Below are 20,610 nucleotides of genomic sequence, written 5' to 3' on the forward strand. Positions count from 1 at the left end.
TATACTAAATAACATTAACTAAGAGAATTGAGGTTGAATTATTATATATGACAAACATGGGATTCTAACTTCATTAAATACTTTATTAAATAGCCTTATTATTCTTAACCTTAGCATGTGATGGTGATGACACTAATTAGATAACACAAAATTGATAAACGCCAACTTTCGTTGCACGAGTACCATTCTACCAGACATCCACAAAAGAGATAGAAGCTGAATAAGCAACAATTATATTGAGACCCTATATGTCTATAGAATTTGACAACATAACGGTTTAAGCATAAGTTATCTATCTTGATTACATAGGGCAAGTAAAACGGTTAGAGTTACCTACGAATCATGCATACACATACATGAACCTATGCTAGCATGACACGTTCTAAACCTCTATATTCACTATCGCTTCAATAGAGATTAACACGCTATCTTATATGTTAGCTACGTACATAAGACGAATAAGCACAACCAATACTAGGATATCAATCAATCACCACACACCAAGATATCGAAACATTAATTATTGAAATCCATAAGTAAATCCACTAGAACCCAATGACAACGATTAGCCCATAATTAAACTCATATCACCATGGGTTCCAATGAAAGCATGGTATAAAACAAGGTCTTAATAAACTGAATAATGATTAAAGTACGAATAAATGAGATCTAGGTTTAACAAGAACTAAAATGAGCATCCAAAGTTACAACTAATTCAAAGAATCACAAGTTGAAAACAAGATCTTCTTTTTCGGAGTTGTTCTGTGCTTCTAGGTCTTCTCCTTGGTATCCCAATCTTACCGGATGATGAAAACCCTTTTTTTAAGTATATATACGCCCCTAGTGGACCTGGACCCTTAAAATCATCAAATTCCACTCAAAAAAGACTTTTTCAGCGAAATCAGCGACCACCTGCGCCCTGAGCGGCCGCTCCGCTCTCTGGGCGGCCGCTCAGCTCTCCTGGGCGGGCGCTCAGACAGCTTCTAGAAAAAATTCTGATGAATCTTATTTTGGCCATAACTTGAGTTCTACTCGTCAGAATTAGGCGATTCAACTGCCCACGCGAAGCTATTGAGATTCTCTACAACTTGAAAATGGCCTTGGCTTCCAATTCTGATCACTTTTTATCATATTTCCTTTAGAAGCTCTTTTCTTCATTTAACTGATACCTGAAATGCAATAACACAAAAACACATCAAAATACCAACAACTTGAGTCCAAAACACCAATTTAAGCTTGTAATAAAGCGTTCCAAGTGGATATAAAATCCACTTATCACACCCCCAAACTTGAATCGATGCTTGTCCTCAAGCATAAACAAACTCAAAACTACAAAACAAACCTAATGCATGATTGCAACTACGTGAATGCAACTAAATGATAATGCAATCGATCCTCTCAGAATAACCATAAACAAATGAATAAGCCAATGCCTCTAAGAATGCAATAACTTGAAACAAAGCTTGAATAAATCCCATAACCCAACTCATAAACCAGAAACGTGCGTGTGTGGAATGCTTAACAGATATCTCTCCATACTAGATCAATAACCATAACTTATCTATCATCGAAACAATCAAAAGTTTATAAACAGAATAGACAATAAACGCATTATGACTCACAACACCTCCTTTCTACTTGAGTTATACAAGGATTCACACTATTATTGAACACATAACAAAGATGCTTATTTGACCGTACGATGAATGAGGTCCCAAAAGACTTATGCAATAATACTCATGTAGCGAGCGTTAGGTTAGCGGATCCCCAACTATAAAAGCCTTAGGTCACTAGGCACAAAATCCCCTAGAACTTAATAACTCGAGTATTAAAGAGCTCACTCTTGACCAATTATGCATAAACACATACTTTTTTTCTTTCTTTTTTTTCTTTTTTTTTCAATAATTTCTGAATGAGTTTGTTTCGCTCCATCTCATTCAACCCTAGACTACTCATAAAAATATGAGCCGGCTACTAGCCATTTGACGCCTAGCCTTACAACAACTAGCAATGAAATCCAATTTTTCTCCAGATAAAAAAATCAGTATTTTTACGTCATTACGAGAATATCACAAATTCTAAATATAACCAAGTGATTAAATCTCAACAACAAACAAGTATGATCATGATCTTGATCAAAAGCAACCCTATAAGACTTTGTGAAAATATTTGTTTTTGGCATGCAAATCAATTCATTAAGACTTAAACATCCCGCTATTCATCATCACCACACTGAAATCAACATCAACTTATCAAATATCATAGTTCATCTTAAGGGATCATGCTAAATATGCATGCAAATGCAACTATATAAAATCGCATAAAAATAAACAAATTTATCCTAAATGAACAATCATGCAAAAATATGAATGAACTACAACTAAACATGCAATATGAATCTATATGAATCTATATGGACACACACTAGTAATCCTTACATTATCACCGCCAAACTTAAAATTTTTAATGTCCTCATTGAAGGTAATAATAAGGATTTCTGGCATACCTAATTAGCGGGAGAGTCACCCTCGTCGGGTGGAGGATCAGGTGGCCAATCAACCTCGCCACCAGTGTCTCGGACAACAATACCGAAAGTGTGTGTCAAATCTTCAGCAAAATATCGGTGGATGACATGCATGGCCTCCATACGCCTAGTCAATCTTCTATACTGGGAATCACCAACACCAGTCCTATCAACTGCCTGTGGCACATGAAAAGAACCCTCTAAAGGCACTGAAAGATCCGTCCAGCCACTCTCTACATCATCAAAAATATATCCCAACCCCTTATCATTGGGTGAACCTAATAATGAATAACTCAAGTGATCTGGCTTTCGGTTTAGCTCAAGTGTGGGAGCTTCTTGAATAAATGGTTTAAAACGCTCCTGAGAAATTTTCAGCTCGCTAACCCCAGAGAATCGAATGGCATATCCAACTTCCTCTTCCACGGAGGTACATTCAAAACTTGCAGTTGCTCTACTTTAAAGCACTCCTCTTTAGCTGTGGGTAACTTTATTTCCTTGAACACATTAAAAGTGACCTTTTGATCGTAAACCTTCATCGAAAGCTCTCCTTTTTGCACATCGATCATAGTTCAGCCTGTAGCCAAGAATGGTCTTGCCAAGATGATGAGAATCTTCTTATCTTCCTCGAAATCAAGAATTACAAAGTCAGCAGGGAAGAAGAGTTCATCCACCTTGACCAAGACATCCTCCACTATACCTCGTGGATAAGCGATGGAACGATCAGCTAGTTGCAATGACATTTATGTTGGTTTTGGATCAGGCAGACCAAGCTTCTTGAAGATAAAAAGGGCATCAGATTGATGCTAGCTCCTAAATCACATAAATACTTGTCAAATGACAAGTTTCCGATGGTGCAAGGAATAGTGAAGCTTCCAGGATCTTTAAGCTTAGGAGGCAACTTCTGTTGCAGCACAACACTGCATTCCTCCATTAGAGCAACTGTCTCTAAGTCATCGAGCTTCACTTTCCGATAGAGAATACCTTTCATAAACCTCGCATAGCTAGGCATCTGTTCAAGAGCTTCGGCGAAAGGTATGTTGATATGAAGTTTCTTGAACACCTCCAAAAACTTCTCAAACTGCTTATCCAGCTTTTTCTTCTGCAACCTCTTAGGAAAAGGAGGTGGAGGATAGATCTGTTTCTTCCCTATTTTACCCTCAGGAGGAGTGTGTTCCATAGTAGTCTTCCTTGGTTCCACCTCTACTTCCTTCTGCACATCTTCTTCAGCCAAAAATTCAGATTCTGGAACTTGAGACTTTCCAGGCTTTTCATCTTGCTGAATTTGGGGGCTTGCAACCTTTCCAGACCTTAGGGTGATGGCGTTCACATGTTCTTCAACTTCCTTCTTGCCTGGATTGGCTTCTGTATCACTAGGAAGCATTCCTGGTGGTCGATTCAATAAGGCATTAGCAATTTTCCCTATTTGGTTCTCCAGAGTCTTGATAGAAATAGCCTGACATTGGCATATAAGAGCCTGGTTTTTGCACATAAGCCGCAACTCCTCCAATTCAGATTTTTCATTCGAAGATAGTCCTGCATCATGATTTTGTTGTTGAATTTGGAGTTGTTATTTTGGTGCAATTTGTTGCTGAAAACCAGGAGGGTTGAATAGCTTATTTCCAAACTGCTCGAACGGCTGTTGCATCGCATTCTGATTGTTGCTCCAGCTGAAGTTAGGATGATTCCAGTTGTCAAGATGATAAGTGACAGGAACTGGCTGCTGCGATCTCCGAAAGTTGCTCACAAACTGAGCTGAGTCACTAGATATAGCGCATTGTTCTGTCGTATGCGGACCTGCACACAGCTCACAAACACTAATTATCTGTTTAACACCATAGTTAGCCAGAGAATCGATCTTCATAGATAACGCCTTCAGTTGAGCAGTGATAGCCGTAGCTATATCCACTTCAAGAACTCCTGCTACCTTTCCCTGTGGACATCTCTGGGTTGGATACTGATATTCATTAGCAGCCATCAATTCAATTAGATCATAAGCTTCCTTATAGCTCTTTGCCCATAATGTTCCACCTGCTGCTGCATCGAGCATGGGTCTGGACTGTGCTCCCAACCCATTGTAAAAACAATTGATGATCATCCAATCAGGCATTCCATGATGAGGACACTTCCTAATCATCTCCTTGTAGCGCTCCCCAGCTTCATATAAAGATTCTCCTAATTGCTGTGCAAATTGAGTAAAAGCATTCCTGATTGCAGTTATCTTCGCCATAGGGAAGAATTTAGTAAGAAACTTCTAAGCAAGATCTTCCCAAGTAGTAATCGAACCAGCTGGTAGAGAGTGTAACTAGCTCTTAGCCTTATCCCTCAGAGAGAATGGGAAAAGTCTCTGCTTAATAGCATCTTCAGAAACACCATTGAACTTGAAGGTGTCGCATATCTCAATGAAATTCCTAATATGCATATTGGGATCTTCCGTTGGAGAACCCCCAAACTGGATTGAATTCTGCACCCATTGAATTATGCCAGGCTTGATCTCAAAGGTATTAGCTGTGATAGCTGGCCGGACAATGCTAGATTGAATGTCATTAATCTTGGGTTGAGAAAAATCCATCAAGGCTTTCGTTCGTGCTGCTGGATCTCCCATTGTACCGAGTACCTGAAACACAAACAAATAAACCGTGAGAGTAAAAAAATCCGAGTCAGTGAACTTTAACGACCACTGATGACAAGCACATAAACTAAAAATTAACACCGAGTCCCCGGTAGCGGCGCCAAAAACTTGTTAGGGCGAAAACACGCGCTAATATTCACGCAACTATATGCGTTCACAAGTAGTATAAGATATAAATCAGATTCGTTCCCACAGAGACTGGTTTAGGTTAAGTTCAATTTATGCACCTATGCAACAATGTATGATTATCGCTCAATGCTAAGACAAATAACAAATTGGGTTTTTATTAAACTAAGAGATTATACTAAATAACATTAACTAAGAGAATTGAGGTTGAATTACTATATATGACAAACATGGGATTCTAACTTCATTAAATACTTCATTCAATAGCCTTATTGTTCTTAACCTTAGCATGTGATGGTGATGACACTAATCAGATAACACAAAACTGATAAACGTCAACTTTTGTTGCATGAGTACCATTCTACCAGACATCCACAATAGAGATAGAAGCTGAATAGGCACCAATTATATTGAGACCCTATATGTCTATAGAATTTGACAAAATAACGGTTTAAGCATAAGTTATCTATCTTGATTACATAGGGCAAGTAAAACGGTTAGAGTTACCTACGAATCATGCATACACATACATGAACCTATGCTAGCATGGCACGTTCTAAACCTCTATATTCACTGTCGGTTCAATAGAGATTAACACGCTATCTTATATGTTAGCTACGCACATAAGACGAATAAACACAACCAATACTAGGTATCAATTAATCACCACACACCAAGATATCGAAACAAATTAATTATTGAAATCCATAAGTAAATCCACTAGAACCCCATGACAACGATTAACCCATAATTGAACTCATCATCACCATGGGTTCCAATGAAAGCATGGTATAAAACAAGGTCTTAATAAACTGAATAATGATTAAAGTACGAATAAACAAGATCTAGGTTCAACAAGAACGAAAATGAGCATCCAAAGTTATAACTAATTCAAAGAATCACAAGTTGAAAACAAGATCTTCTTTTTCGGAGTTGTTCTGTGCTTCTAGGTCTTCTCCTTGGTATCCCAATCTTCCCGGATGATGAAAACCCTTTTTTTAAGTATATATACGCCCCTAGTGGACCTGAACCCTTAAAATCGTCAAATTCCACTCAAAAAAGTCTTTTCAGCAAAATCAGCGACCAAACGCGCCCTGAGCGGCCGCTCAGCTCTCTGGGCGGCCGCTCAGCTCTCCTGGGCGGGCGCTCAGACAGCTTCTGAAAAAATTCTGATGAATCTTGTTTTGGCCATAACTTGAGTTCTACTCGTCAGAATTTGGTGATTCAACTGCCCATACGAAGCTATTGAGATTCTATACAACTTGAAAATGTTCTTGGCTTCCAATTCTGATCACTTTTTATTATATTTCCTTTAAAAGATCTTTTCTTAATTTAACTGATACCTGAAATGCAATAACACAAAACACATCAAAATACCAACAACTTGAGTCCAAAACACCAATTTAAGCTTGTAATAAAGCGTTCCAAGTGGATATAAAATCCACTTATCAGCTTCAGAAACTGGTGGCTGCACAAACCTCCTCCTCTACTCAACTTGATGATAACAAAAAGGGGGAGAAAGTACCAAGTGAGGGGGAGAAGCTTCAAATTCAAATCAGTAAAGTAATTGTGCCTACAATTGCTTTCACCAAGCCACCAGTTATAGACAGTATTGATCTGATCAATGAAGTAGCAGCCAATTTAAGAGCAGCTGAAAAGGAGCAGCTGAAACCAATCAACTGGGAGAAGATTGATGAGGACATTCAGAAGAAGTTTGGGCTAGTAAAGAAGCCAGAAAAGTCAGTCATTCATCACTCTCAAGTCAGACAAATCTCTGTGATTGAATTGAGCATGAACTATCTGGAAAGGGGACAGCCATCCTGCATCAAATCTCTAAAGGCTGAAATAATTCTAAAGCCAAGGGTAAACTATCCAAAATCATCATTAAAGAACCCTTTGGATACAGTGTTTGAGACATGTAAGCCTGATGAGAAGAAACTGTTATCAACGTCAATTGCCTTTTACAAGGATCCAGCTGATTCAGCTTTAAAAAGGAGGATTGCTAAAGTTCTCAGGAATAGAAAAGAAATTTGTGTGGTGGCTGGACATCCTCAATTTGCTCAAGCAAAGAGTGAAGAAAAGTCAAGATTAAAGCAGGAAAAGAAGCAAGCTATTCTAGATGCTAAAAAGGCTAAACAAAAGAAAGAGCAAGCTGCTATCTTGGCCAAGCTACAAGCTATGAAACCAACACAACAGATTCCTGCTCAGCCATCTGAAATCACTGAATCTCAAGATCCAAAGAAGCAAGTTGAAACACAACAGAAGAAATCTCAGAGATACAAGGAATTGGCCAAAAGAACCAAAAGGGAAATTGAACTTTGTTGGTAAGGAATTGGAGGATCATTTTCCCAAGGAATTCACTCCAACTACAACTCAAGCATTAAAACCCTCTGTGGTATTTGAAGACATCAATGTGGTGGATCCTTACAGGAACATTCATGGTGAACCTATTGTGCCTAAGGATGAACCAATAGACTGGGAGAGCCTACTAATTCCTGACTTCAATCTGCCAATCCTTAACAAGCCAAAGAGAACAAAGTCAAGAGCAGTCAAGAAAGTGAAGTTGTCACCTCTCAAATCCAAATATCTAGTCAAAGCTCAATCTAAAGACAACAAGGGAGATTACATGTACTTGTGTGACATCAAGGAATTCTCTGATCTAAATCTCTATCTAGATGAACTAGATGAAGTGAGAGGGATTGATGCATACAGAAATATACCTGAAAGGTTAGTTTTCAAGTACAATGAGGAAAGGAGATTCAATGGCCACTTCACAGGTTCCTTCAAGAAAGCCAATCTGTACTGATAAAGATTTATTCATCTTTCAAGAAGAACTTTGGGTTCAATGCAACTGCAAGAAGACTGTACCTAAAGAAGATTGAAGAACTAAGGAGTATTAGAGCTAAAGATGCCCTCCAAAAGACTCTAATTATTCCTTATACAGGGAGAAGAGTGCATCTAAGGCCCTACTGGCTGATGGAGTTCATGGATGACAAAGAAGTTAGAAGATTTTTCAGATTAGAAGACCAATTGAGCATCTCTAGCAATGAGACTCTCTTGGAGATGCAAGAAAAGCTAAATATCTCAGAATCCGATGAACTGGAATTCCACAGACAGCTCCAAAATCAGATAGAAGAAAACAACAGAAAGCTTAGAAAAAGATCCAGACCTTCAAGGAACTAGATAAATCTGCTCAGGCTAGAGGAGCACCTTGAAAATGACTGTGATCTAAACTTTGTACATTATGAAGCACTTTACAGTTTTATCTACTTACTTACAAAGTTGTATTTTTTAGGGTGTTTTGTTATCATCAAGTTTCTCTTAATTTATGGCTACAATTCCAGTAGACATAAATTGGGGGAGATTGTTGTATATATGTTGTGTACTTGATGATTTCATTAACAAAATACCTTGGTAGATTTTACTTAGTGAAAAATGTAGCACTCGACAGATAAGGATTATAGTCCCGGCGGATAACTCAATATAGTCCTGACGGATGATGATTTATTATCTATCGAGTGAGTAGCTTATGTAACAATAAGTATGTAGCACATTTCTGCATACACATTGTTTAGATTCTGTAGTAGTACTCAAGTCATGTTGACTTTAACTAGATATGTAGAATCTGTTGATTAATTGTACATAGTTGATGTCTTGTAATTCTGCATAAATGAAATGAAGTCAAGTGCCAGATTGCTACCCGACGGATAAACAACAATGCCATTCGACGGATGATCAACAAGATAACCCGACGGATGATCATGAACTCGACGGATGATCATGAACCCGACGGATAAAGAATTCAAATATCTGTTGACAGTGATAACACAGTCACATGCGTCAAGTGTATGCAAATGGAATGTGGAAGCCTATTCTACTGGGTTTTAGAGAATAAAGAAGCATTTCTATTTCCATGCTATTATGAAGATATTCAAAGATGCTGGAATAGAGTAATGAAGTAGCATAGTATTAGACTTGATAGTTTTTATTTTATTATCTTGTCTTATTGCTTTGTAATCTTGGTGATATATAAACCAAGAAGCAGCAAATAGAACAAAAACTAAGAACCGAGAGAGAAATATTTGTAAGCTGTATTCTTAGCATTTCTCTACAATCTTAGTTGTTGATAAGTTATAATTGCTACACAGAGTTCTCTTGATATATTATATATCTGTGGTGGATACATTCAAATCCACCAGAAAGTTTTTAAAGACTCGTGTTTTTAATTACTTGTGTTTTGATTCAGTTCAAGTTATAATTCCGCACTCTACAAATCAATTCACACTGATATATATATATATATATATATATTTAAGTTAGAACAATTTTATTTGTGAAAAAGTTTCAAGAATTCCATTCAAGCCCCCTTCTGTAATTCTTGTTGCATTGTTAAGGGACTAACAACAAATATGGTTCATCCCACCTGTACCACTTCACCTCATGAAGAAACTTCTTCCTTTGAGCATACGACAAGTCTGGAGGTATGATATTACTCACAAGGTAATTCATAATGTCTTCAAACCACGTTTCTTCCTCTTGCACTCCAAACAGCTGCTCATCGGGAAAAGACTCATTTATCAATGTCTTATCCTATAAAGTTGCACTTGGATCTTCCAAACGAGAGAGATGATCAGTGACTTGATTCTCAGTACCTTTTATGTCCTTGATCTCTAATTCAAACTCCTGAAGCAAAAGAACCCATCTAATCAATCTAGGCTTCAAGACAAGATATCGAATTGCAGCATGATCTGTGAAAACTGTCACCTTTGTCCCAAGAAAATAAGATCGAAACTTCTCAAAACCGTAGACAAAACCATTAAGGGTCTTACTAGCATAGTAGACCACATGAAATATGTTGTTCTTTCTCTGCCCAAGAACTGCTCCAACTGCATAGTCACTTGCATCGCACATCATCTCAAAAGGTTTATTCCAATCATGTATCGTTATGACAGGTGTCGTGATCAAACTCTTCTTCAAGAACTCAAAGGCAGTGAGGCACTCGTCATCAAACTTGAACGGGATATCCTTCTCCAGAAGATTGCACAAAGGTTTAGAAAATTTTGAGAAGTCCTTGATGAACCGCCTATAGAAACCCACATGACCAAGAAAGATATAAACTCCCTTAACAGAAATTGGTGGTGGAAGATTTTAAATGACCCCCACTTTGGATTTGTCCACTTCAAGACCTTTACTAGAGACCTTGTGACCAAGAATAATGCCCTGTCACACCATAAAGTGACATTTTTTCCAGTTGAGAACCAGATTGGTCTCAACACACCTTTTAAGAACATCGCCAAGATTCTGCAAACACTCATCAAATGAATCGCCAAACACAGAGAAGTCATCCATAAACATCTCCATATTCTGACCAATCATGTCAGAGAAGATAGCCATCATGTATCTTTGAAATGTGGTCGGTGCTCCACGCAAACCAAAAGAAACTCTTCTAAAGGCGAAAGTACCAAATGGACAAGTGAAAAAACTCTTTTCCTAATCTTCTGGAGCAATGCAAATCTGATTATAGCCCGTATATCCATCCAGAAGACAGTAGTACTCATGCCCAGCCAACCTGTCGAGCATCTGATCAATAAAAGGCAGAGGGAAGTGATCCTTTCTCGTGGCCTTGTTCAGCTTCCTATAATCCATGCAAACCCTCTACCCCGTGACTGTTCGAGTAGGAATGAGCTCATTCTTCTCATTAGCAACAACAGTGACCTCCTTTCTTCGGCACACACTGAACTGGACTCACCCAAGAACTGTCAGAAATGGGATAGATGATCTCTGCATCCAGCCACTTAAGAATTTTTTTTCTTCACACCTTCTTTCATGTTCGGATTGAGTCTTCTTTGTTGCTCAATAGTAGGCTTACTACCTTCCTCTAGCAGAATTTTATGCATGCAATAAGAAGGGCTGATTACCTTAATATCTGCTATCGTCCATCCAATTGCCGATTTGAACTCTCTCAGAATTTTTAAGAGTTTTTCTCATCACTACCTGAAAGGTCAGATGCACTAATAACAGGCAAAGTAGATGAATAACCTAAAAATACATACCTTAAATGTTGAGGCAATAGTTTAAGCTCAAGTGTAGGAGCTTCCTCAATAGATGGCTTGAGGCGCTTTGGAGATTTGTTCAGCTCCTCCATTCCAAGAGATTCAAAATGCATATCCATCTTCCACTTCCAAGGAGAAGTATTTAGGTATTGCAACTGCTCATCACCTTCATCATCTTCACTATCGGAATTCCCCAACAATGCATTTTCTAAGGCATCAGACCTTAGCAATTGATCAAGTTTTGAAGTAACTAGGGATGTGAGTCGAGTTGAGTTTGTGCTTATTAAATTCGAGTTCTAGTTTTTTTAATCGAGTCGAGTCGAGTCGAGCAAAAAAAAATCGAGCCTGAAAATTATGTCCAAGCTCGACCCGGATAATAAACGAGTCGGGTTCGAGCTACTCGCGAGTTTTCGAGCTTTTCGAGTTTTTTAATCGAGTTTTCGAGTTTTCGAGTTTTTAAACGAGTTTTCGAGCTTATCCCATTTTAACGAGTTCGAGCTTATCGAGTTTTTGAGTTTTTAAACGAGTTTTCGAGCTTATCCCATTTTAACAAGTTCGATCTTATCGAGTTTTTTTAACGTGACGTCGAGTTTATCGAGTTTTCGAGGTTATATGGATTATTATCGAGTTTTCGAGATTATTGGGGTTATTATCGACTTTTCGAGTTTTTACTTCGATTTCATGAAAATTATCCGATAACGTTATTTTATTTTCAAATTCAACCTAAAGGTATTCTTTATCCTATTTAAAATGACAATAAAATACGAGGAGAACAACCATAACAACACACTTAATATTTTCAATACTCAACTTTTTCAATCAGTTAAACAATATTTCAATCTCATTTATACATACATATTTTACAAATACATTTTATCTTCATTAGAAAACATCTTAAATAAAATACGAGGATAATAACAATAATAAAATATGATATTTTTTTGAAAAAATTGATTTTTGCTTGTATAAAAATTGGCACCATGGGACACAGACCAAGAATCATAAGTACACCTCGATAAATGAATAACCTCATATACCGAATAACTTTTTGTAGTCCCGACTTGGGGAAATGGGCCTAGTGAATATACTCGCTAAATGCATTAATGAATAATTATTTTAAAAGTCTTTTACGAATAATATAAATATAAATGAATAATCACTATATTTTAAATAATATATTCAAATTTTATACATTTGATATGGTTAATAATTTTATACACGTTAATAAGTCATATTTTTCGAAAATACTTCTAAAATTGACCGTTTCTCTCCTCAATCAAAATAAATCTAACCCTTATGTGTAGTACATGCAAATTTTTTTGAATATTATGATCATGTTGGAACAAGTGATTTTGTGTAATTTTGTAATATATACAAAAGTTCTCGAATGTTCATCGAGTGATTCATGGATCGACTGGTTGAAAGATAAGCCGAAGTAATAATGAGATATTAAATACATACTATTAATTCTAATAACATATAAATTATATTATTCTAATAATTATACTTATTATAAATATAACTTTTAAATATTATTTATAATATTAGTTGCATTTTTAAATTTAAGTATGTAAAAGTCTCTCGTTCGAGTTATTAATCATTACATATAAATATAATTATGTAAGTATTATATCTTGTACATAATTAGCCTAAAAGAATTAATGTGATTTGATAGTTAAGAATAAAATAATCAATTGAGAATTTATTTTATTACATGATGAAACTAAAGTTCAATTATTGATATGATTTAGTCGTCAGAAATTTATTACACATTTTAAAGAGTTGGAATAAATAGTTAATTTAATAGTATAATGTGATAGTAACCTATAGTATAAAAACTCATTATTCAGATTTTTTGATTATATCATTATTTACTAATAATTTTTTTAATAATATATTTTTATTTCCAAACAAAAATAGCTTATAAAATTAAGAAAATTTATCAAATATATTCAAGTTGTCCATCTTTTTTGCAAAAATACGAACAAAGTTGCATTTTAGGTTGCATATAAGGTTGCACCGTATTTTTGCAAAAAAAAATTATAACTTAGGTATTTTTGAAAAAAACCCTAAAATTAATTTTGTTAACGAAAATGAAGTTATTAAGTTATTATTTTATTTTAAAATTTAGATAGCACTTACGTATATTTAAACTAATTAGAGTTGAATTTTTCAAAAATAAATAAATTAAGCTCTTATTTTATTAACATTTAACTGTAAAAAAATTATTAAATATATTTTAACAAAATAATTCAATTCAAAATTTTTACCAAATATAATAAAATGTAATAATGTCAATATATTATGAAAAACTAGTAAATTAGTCTGTAAAACTAATTTTTATTAGATAATTGAATGACACATATATTAGCAAACACGTGATATTTATATAAAAAAAGTAATCGAGCTCGAGTTCGAGCCGAGTCGAGTTCGAGTTTATCGAGTCGATCTCGAGTCGAGCTCAAAAAAACTCGACTCGAGTTTTTTATCGAGCCAGAAAATATGTTCGAGCTCGAGCTCGATAACGCGTTCGAGTCGAGTCGAGCTCAGTTTATGGAGTCGAGTTCGAGCCGGCTCGGTTCAAATTACACCCCTAGAAGTAATCACAGAATCGACCAACTCCACCTTTAAGCACTCCTCATTTTCCGTAGGGAATTTCACGGCATTGAACATATTAAAAGTTACATCTTGATCCAACACTCGTATGGTGAGCTCACCCTTCTGCACATCAAGGTTCGACCAGTAGCCAAGAAAGGTCTTCCCAAGATTATGGGAATCTTCTTATCCTCCTCAAAATCAAGAATTATAAAATCAGCAGGAAAGATGAGTTTATCCACCTTGACCAAAACATCCTTAATAATGCCTCGCGGATATGTAATAGAATGATCAGCCAGCTGCAGAGTCATATAAGTAGGCTTTGGATCAGGTAAGTCCAACTTCTTGAAGATTGACAAAGGCATCAGATTGATGCTAGCTCCCAAGTCACATGAGCATTTGTCAAATGACACTTTTCCAATGGTGCAAGGAATAGTGAAGCTTCCAGGATCTTTAAGCTTCGGAGGCAACTTCCGTTGCAGCACAGCACTACATTCCTCCGTGAGAGCAACTGTCTCTAAGTCATCAAGCTTCACCTTCCGAGAAAGTATACCTTTCATAAACTTCACATAACTAGGCATCTGTTCAAGAGCTTCAGCGAAAGGTATGTTGATGTGAAGTTTCTTGAACACATCCAGAAACTTCTCAAAATGCTTATCCAACTTTTTCTTCTGCAGCCTCTTAGAAAATGGAGGTGGAGGATAGATCTGCTTCTCCCCTGTATTACCCTCGGAAGGAGTGTGTTCAACAATAGTCTTCCTTAGTTCCACTTCATCTTCCTTCTGCACTTCTTTCTCAGCCACAGCTTCTTCACCCGAAATTTGAGAGTGCTCGGGATTTGCAACCTTTCCAGATCTTAATATAATTGCCTTTACTTGCTCCTTAGCTTCTCTCTTTCCTGGTACTTCAGTGTCACTAGGGAGTGTACCAGGTTGACGATTTATCAAGGCATTGGTAATTTGTCCAATTTAATTTTCCAAGGTCATGATAGAAACCGCTTGGCTCTTGCACATGAGCCTCACCTCCTCCAATTTAGATTTTTCATTAGACTATTGTAGCTAGAGTTGTTGTCTTGGTGCATATTGCGGTTGCTGAAAACTAGGGGGGTTGTACTGCTTTGCTGGATACTGTTGATAAGACCACTGAACCGTATTCTGAGTGTTGCTCCAGCTAAAATAGGATGATTGCGGATGTTGAGATGATATGTGGTTAGTACAGGTTGCTGCGACCTCTGAAAGTTGCTCACGAACTGAGCTGATTCACTATAAATGGCACACTAATCAGTCTCATGGGCACCAGCACAAAGCTCACAGACACTAGTGATCTGATTAACTCCATAATTAGACAGAAAATCCACCTTCATCGTCAAAGCCTTAAGTTCATCTAACTCCAGAATTCCTGCTACCTTGCCCCGAGATAGTCTCTGAGTAGGATTCTGGTATTCATTAGCAACCATTAGTTCAATCAATTCATAAGCTTCATCGTAGCTTTTAGCCCACAAGGCTCCTCCTGATGCTGCATCAAGCATGGGTCTAGAAGTAGCACCCAAACCATTATAGAAACATTTAATGATCATCCAGTTAGGCATCCCATGATGAGGGAACTTTCTAAGCATCTCCTTATAACGATCCCAAGCCTCACATAAAGATTCTCCAGATTGCTGAGCAAATTGAGTAAGTGCATTTCTGATTGCAGCAATGTTCGCCATAGGAAAGAATTTAGTTAAACACTTTTGAGCAAGATCCTCCCATTTGGTGATAGACCCTGGTCGTAGAGAATGTAACCAGCATTTTGCTGTATCCCGTAGAGAGAATGGGAAAAGTCTCAACTTAATAGCATCTTTAGAAGCTCCATTGAACTTGAAAGTGTCGCAGATCTCGATGAAATCTCTGATGTGCATGTTGGGATCTTCTGTCGGAGATCCCCCAAACTGAACTTAGTTCTATATCATCTGAATCGTGCTCGACTTGATCTCAAAGGTATTAGCCGAGATGGATGGTCGAACAATGCTAGATTGAATATCAATCATCTTCGGTTGAGAGTGTTAGTCCCTTAACAATATGAAAAGAATTACAGAAGGGAGGTTGAATGGAATTCTTGAAACTTTTTCTTGAAATAAAATGTTCAAACTCGAATATAAATATAATTGTATTGATTAGCATAATGCGAAATAAAAACTTAAGTGAATCAAAACACAAGTAATTAAAAACAAGAGTCTTTAAAAACTTTCTGTTGGATTTGAATGATTCCACCAGAGATATATAATATATATCGAGAGAACTCTGTGTGCAAGAATGCTCACAGCTGCTTACAAATATGAACTACTGAGAATACAGAGAAATGCTAATAATTCTGCTTACAAATGTTTCTCACTTTTTATATCTCAGATATCTATTTCTATTTGCTACTTCTTGGTTTATATATTACCAAGATTACAAAGTCAAAAGACAGGATCATTATAAAAACTATCGGGTCTAATGCTTTGCTACTTTGTTCTCTATTACCCAGTTAATAGGCTTCCTCATTTCATTTGCATACACTTCGACGCATGTGACTATGCTGTCACTGTCAACTGATATTTGAATTCTTTATCCGTTGAGTACATGATCATCTGTCGATTTTATGATCATCTGTTGATGGCTTCATTAATATCCGTCGACTACTATATTGAACATCCGTTGATAGCCATTTGATCATCCATCGATGGCTTTGTTAATCATCCGTCGGTAGCTATTTTGGCACTTGACTTTATTTCATTTATGCAGAATTAGAAGACATCATTTATGTATAATTAATCAACCTATTCTGCATATCTAGTTAAAGTCAAACATGACTTATATGCTACTACATAATCTTTACAAAGGTATATACAGAAATGTGCTACAGACTCATTATTACATAAGCTACTCACTCGATGGATAATAAGTAATCATCCGTTGGGACTATAATGTGTTATCCGTCGGGACTATAATTCTTATCCGTCGAGTGCTACATTATTTCACCAAGTAAAATCTACTTAGGTGTTTTGTTCATGTTATCATCAAGTACACAATATATACATAACAATCTCCCCCAATTTATGTCTACTGGAATTGTAGCCATAAATTAAGACACAGTTGATGATAACAAAACACCCTAAACATACAACTTTAAAAGAAAGTAGATAATACTGAAAAGTGCTTCAAATAACAAAATATACAAAGTTTAGCTCACAGTCATTTTCAAGATGCTCCTCTAGCCTGAGCAGATTTTTCTAGTTTCTTGAAGGTCTGGATCTTCTTCCAAGCTTTCTGTTGTTTTCATCAATCTAATTTTGGAGCTGCCTGTGGAATTCCAGTTCATCAGATTCTGAGAGATTTAGCTTTCCTTGCATTTCCAAGAGAGTCTCATTGCTGGAGATGCTCAATTGGTCTTCTAATCTGAAGAATCTTCTCACACCTTTGTCATCTATGAACTCCATCAGCCAGTAGGGCCTTAGATGCACTCTTCTCCCTGTGTATGGGATGATTAGAGTCTTTGGGAGTGCATCTTTAGCTCTAACACTCCTTAGTTCTTCAATCTTCTTCAATACTAGTCTTCTTGTAGTGATATTGAACCCAAAGTTCTTCTTGAAGGATGAATAAACTTTAATCAGTACAGCTTGGCTCGCTTGAAGAATCCTGTGAAGTGGCCACCGAATCTCCGTTCCTCCTTTGTACTTGAACACTAACCTTTCAGGTAGGTTTCTGTATGCATCAATTCCTCTCACCTCATCTAGTTCATCCAGATAGAGGTTTAGATCAGAAAATTATTTGATGTCACACAAGTACAAGTAGTCTCCCTTATTGACTTTGGGCTGAGCTTTAACTACAGATTTGGATTTGAGAGGTGATAGCTTCACTTTCTTGACTGCTCTTGACTTTGTCCTTTTGGGCTTGCTAAGGATTGGTAGATTGAAGTCTGGAATTGGTATGTTTTTGATGCTTGAGTTGTAGCTGGTGTGAATTCCTTAGGAAATTGATTTTCCAATTCCTTGTCAACAATATCCAGTTTTTTTAGTTCTTTTAGCCAATTGCTTCTTTCTTGGAGATTTCTTCTGTTCTTCAACTTGCTTCCTTGATTCAGTAGCTTCAGATGGTTGAGAGGGAATTTGTTGTGATGAGTTTACAGCATATAGCTTGGCCAAGATAGCAATCTGCTCTCTCTTTTATTTAGCCCTTTTAGCATCTACAGCAGCCTACTTCTTTTCCTGCTTCAATCTAGCTTTTTCTTCTCTCTTTGCTTGAGCAAATTGAGGGTGTCCAGCCACCACACAAATTTCTTTCCCATTTCTGAAAATCTTAGCAATCCTCCTTTTAGAAACTGAATCAGCTGGATCTTTATAGAAGACAATTGAACTTGACAGAAGCTTCTTCTCATCAGGCTTGGGTGTCTCATACACAGTGTCCAAGGGGTTCTTCAAGGATGACTTTGAGTAGTTTGCCCTTGGTTTAAGAATCATTTCAGCCTTTGGAGACTTGATGCAGGAAGATTGCCCTCTTTCCAGATAGTTCATGCTCATCTCATTCACACTAATTTGCTTGACTTGAGAATGATGGATGGATGACTTAACTGGCTCCTTGACAAGTTCAAACTTTTTCTGTATCTCCTCATCAATCTTCTCCCAGTTGACCAAACTCAACTTTTCTTTCTCAGCAACTTTCAAGTTGGATGCTGCTGCTTGAATCAGATCTATACCATCTGTGACTGGTGGCTTTGAGATAGTGATTGAAGGCACAATGACTTTACTGATTTGTATCTGAAGCTTTTCCCCCTCACTTGATCCTTTCTCCCCCTTTTTGTTATCATCAAGTTGAGTTATGGAGGGGGGTTGAGCTGCCACCAGTTTTTGAAGTAGATCAGTTTGTTGGGCTTGATGGAGATGAATGGCAGTCAAAGATGCTTCCATGGCTGACATTCTTGTGTCCAGAGCATCTATCTTGGTTGACAGATCAGAATTTTTCCTTAATTTCCTCTTGATGTCAAGCATTGTAGCCTCTGGAAGTTTAGAATCTATCCTGTCTGTAATAGCCTTCTTCATCTCCTCAATATCACCCTTCATAGAATTCATATCTCTAGCATGTTGGAAGCCTTGTATTTGCTGAAGTTGCAGGGAGGCTAGATGTGCCTGAAGGAGCTTCTTGGTGCTGGAATTGGAAGTGGTTTATAGAGCAATATGTGTCTGGTTGATTAATTGGATCAGGGTTGTCTTGAAGTAATGCTCATCACAGTTCTTTGAGAATGCCCATGATGGCAAACCTGACCTTGAGCCCACTTCTCCCCCTATGTCCATTGCTTCATCTTCACTATCCCCACTCCCATCTCCAAAGAAATCAGTGACCCCCCAGTCTCATAGTCCACATCACCAGCTGTAGAAGGAAAAACTGTGATGGCATCCTTAGCCCTTTGCATAGACTGGGTGGTATGCACCAGATTGAGCATCCTTTCTGCATTGTCATTGCCATGTTCAGCTAGAATTTGATAAGCTGGAATAGGGTGAGTAAATGCCTCAGCATCAAGGGAAGTAGAATCTATAACAGCTTTAGGATGCTGAGATAGTCCTTCCCTATCTGCATCCTGGACATTCATTAACTCACTAGCAACAACATCCATCCTTATTGCTCCAGTACCTGCATTTCTCTCATGTTCTCTCTTTTTTTGTATCAGGGTCTCACCCTGGCTCCCCACCCTCACACCCTCACCTTCACCTACTAAGGTGGAACTCCTCTCACTCCCTTTTTCCAATCCTGAAGAAATGGATTGCAGATTTTCACTCATTTCCTCTCCTTTTTCCTGGGAGCAACCCAGACTCTCACTCAAAACACTCTGCTCTCTCAATCCTAAGAGTGACTGTACAACCACTAGACCTTCTGCACTTGAAATAATTGAAGTTTGAAGTTGTGCAGAGATACCCGGCGGATGAATGATATCCATCGAGTGAGTGGTTTTGCTATCCGACGGATAACTGCTGTTAGGCTTATCCATCGGGATACAATCACTACTCGACGGATGAGCAATATCCGTCGAGAGAGTAGAAATGAATGAGCTGGGAATAGAAACTATTGTTGACTCTGTGTTGATTGTGTTAGTGTAGGTGCCCTAGAGGCAATACATTACTGTTTTAAATCTTTATGTCCGTTGATCATTCAATAAATGTATTTATTATGACCTTAATTACTGCGATATTTTGTTAGCATAGTAAATGTCCTTAGAATCATGATACAAATTGTATAGTTTAAGTACATGACTTGAACTTGAGATTATATAATATATCATATTCTTAAAGGTCCCTAGTCGAGTATTATTATATAGGACAATAATAATACATAGATAGACTAGTATGTTGTTTGACAAGATAACCACATCTCATTGGTTATAAGTATGGGGATACTAAAGTCAATACATAGGTACATGTGAGAGTACATGGTACTGGACAGACCCACAGTGAGATTCTTCATGTTTAATAAAGTCATAAGAAAGACTCACAGTGATAATGGTGTAACGATCCTTTGACTTGAAATCATTATATTTCTATACGAGGATTAATATACTTTGACTACATTAAAAGTTACTTTTGATCGGGTGATGATAAAAGTGGACATCGGGTATATCATGAGTCGTATGAGAAATATGAATGATAGATAAAGGATTTAACCCTCCTATAA

At 37.2% G+C, this 20,610-nt stretch overlaps 2 non-coding genes across 2 annotated transcripts; both read left to right on the top strand.

The window, feature by feature from the left end:
• Positions 1-4,629: 4,629 nt before the first annotated feature.
• Positions 4,630-4,736, top strand: LOC141670039 (small nucleolar RNA R71). The gene has a single exon (XR_012554290.1). It is a non-coding gene; the product is annotated as a small nucleolar RNA R71 (small nucleolar RNA).
• Positions 4,737-15,513: 10,777 nt separating this feature from the next.
• On the top strand, positions 15,514-15,620 carry LOC141670030 (small nucleolar RNA R71). Its single transcript, XR_012554281.1, has one exon. It is a non-coding gene; the product is annotated as a small nucleolar RNA R71 (small nucleolar RNA).
• The last annotated feature ends 4,990 nt before the right edge of the window (positions 15,621-20,610 follow it).

Source organism: Apium graveolens, chromosome 6 (genome assembly GCF_009905375.1).
Source record: "Apium graveolens cultivar Ventura chromosome 6, ASM990537v1, whole genome shotgun sequence".
Lineage (NCBI taxonomy): Eukaryota > Viridiplantae > Streptophyta > Magnoliopsida > Apiales > Apiaceae > Apium > Apium graveolens.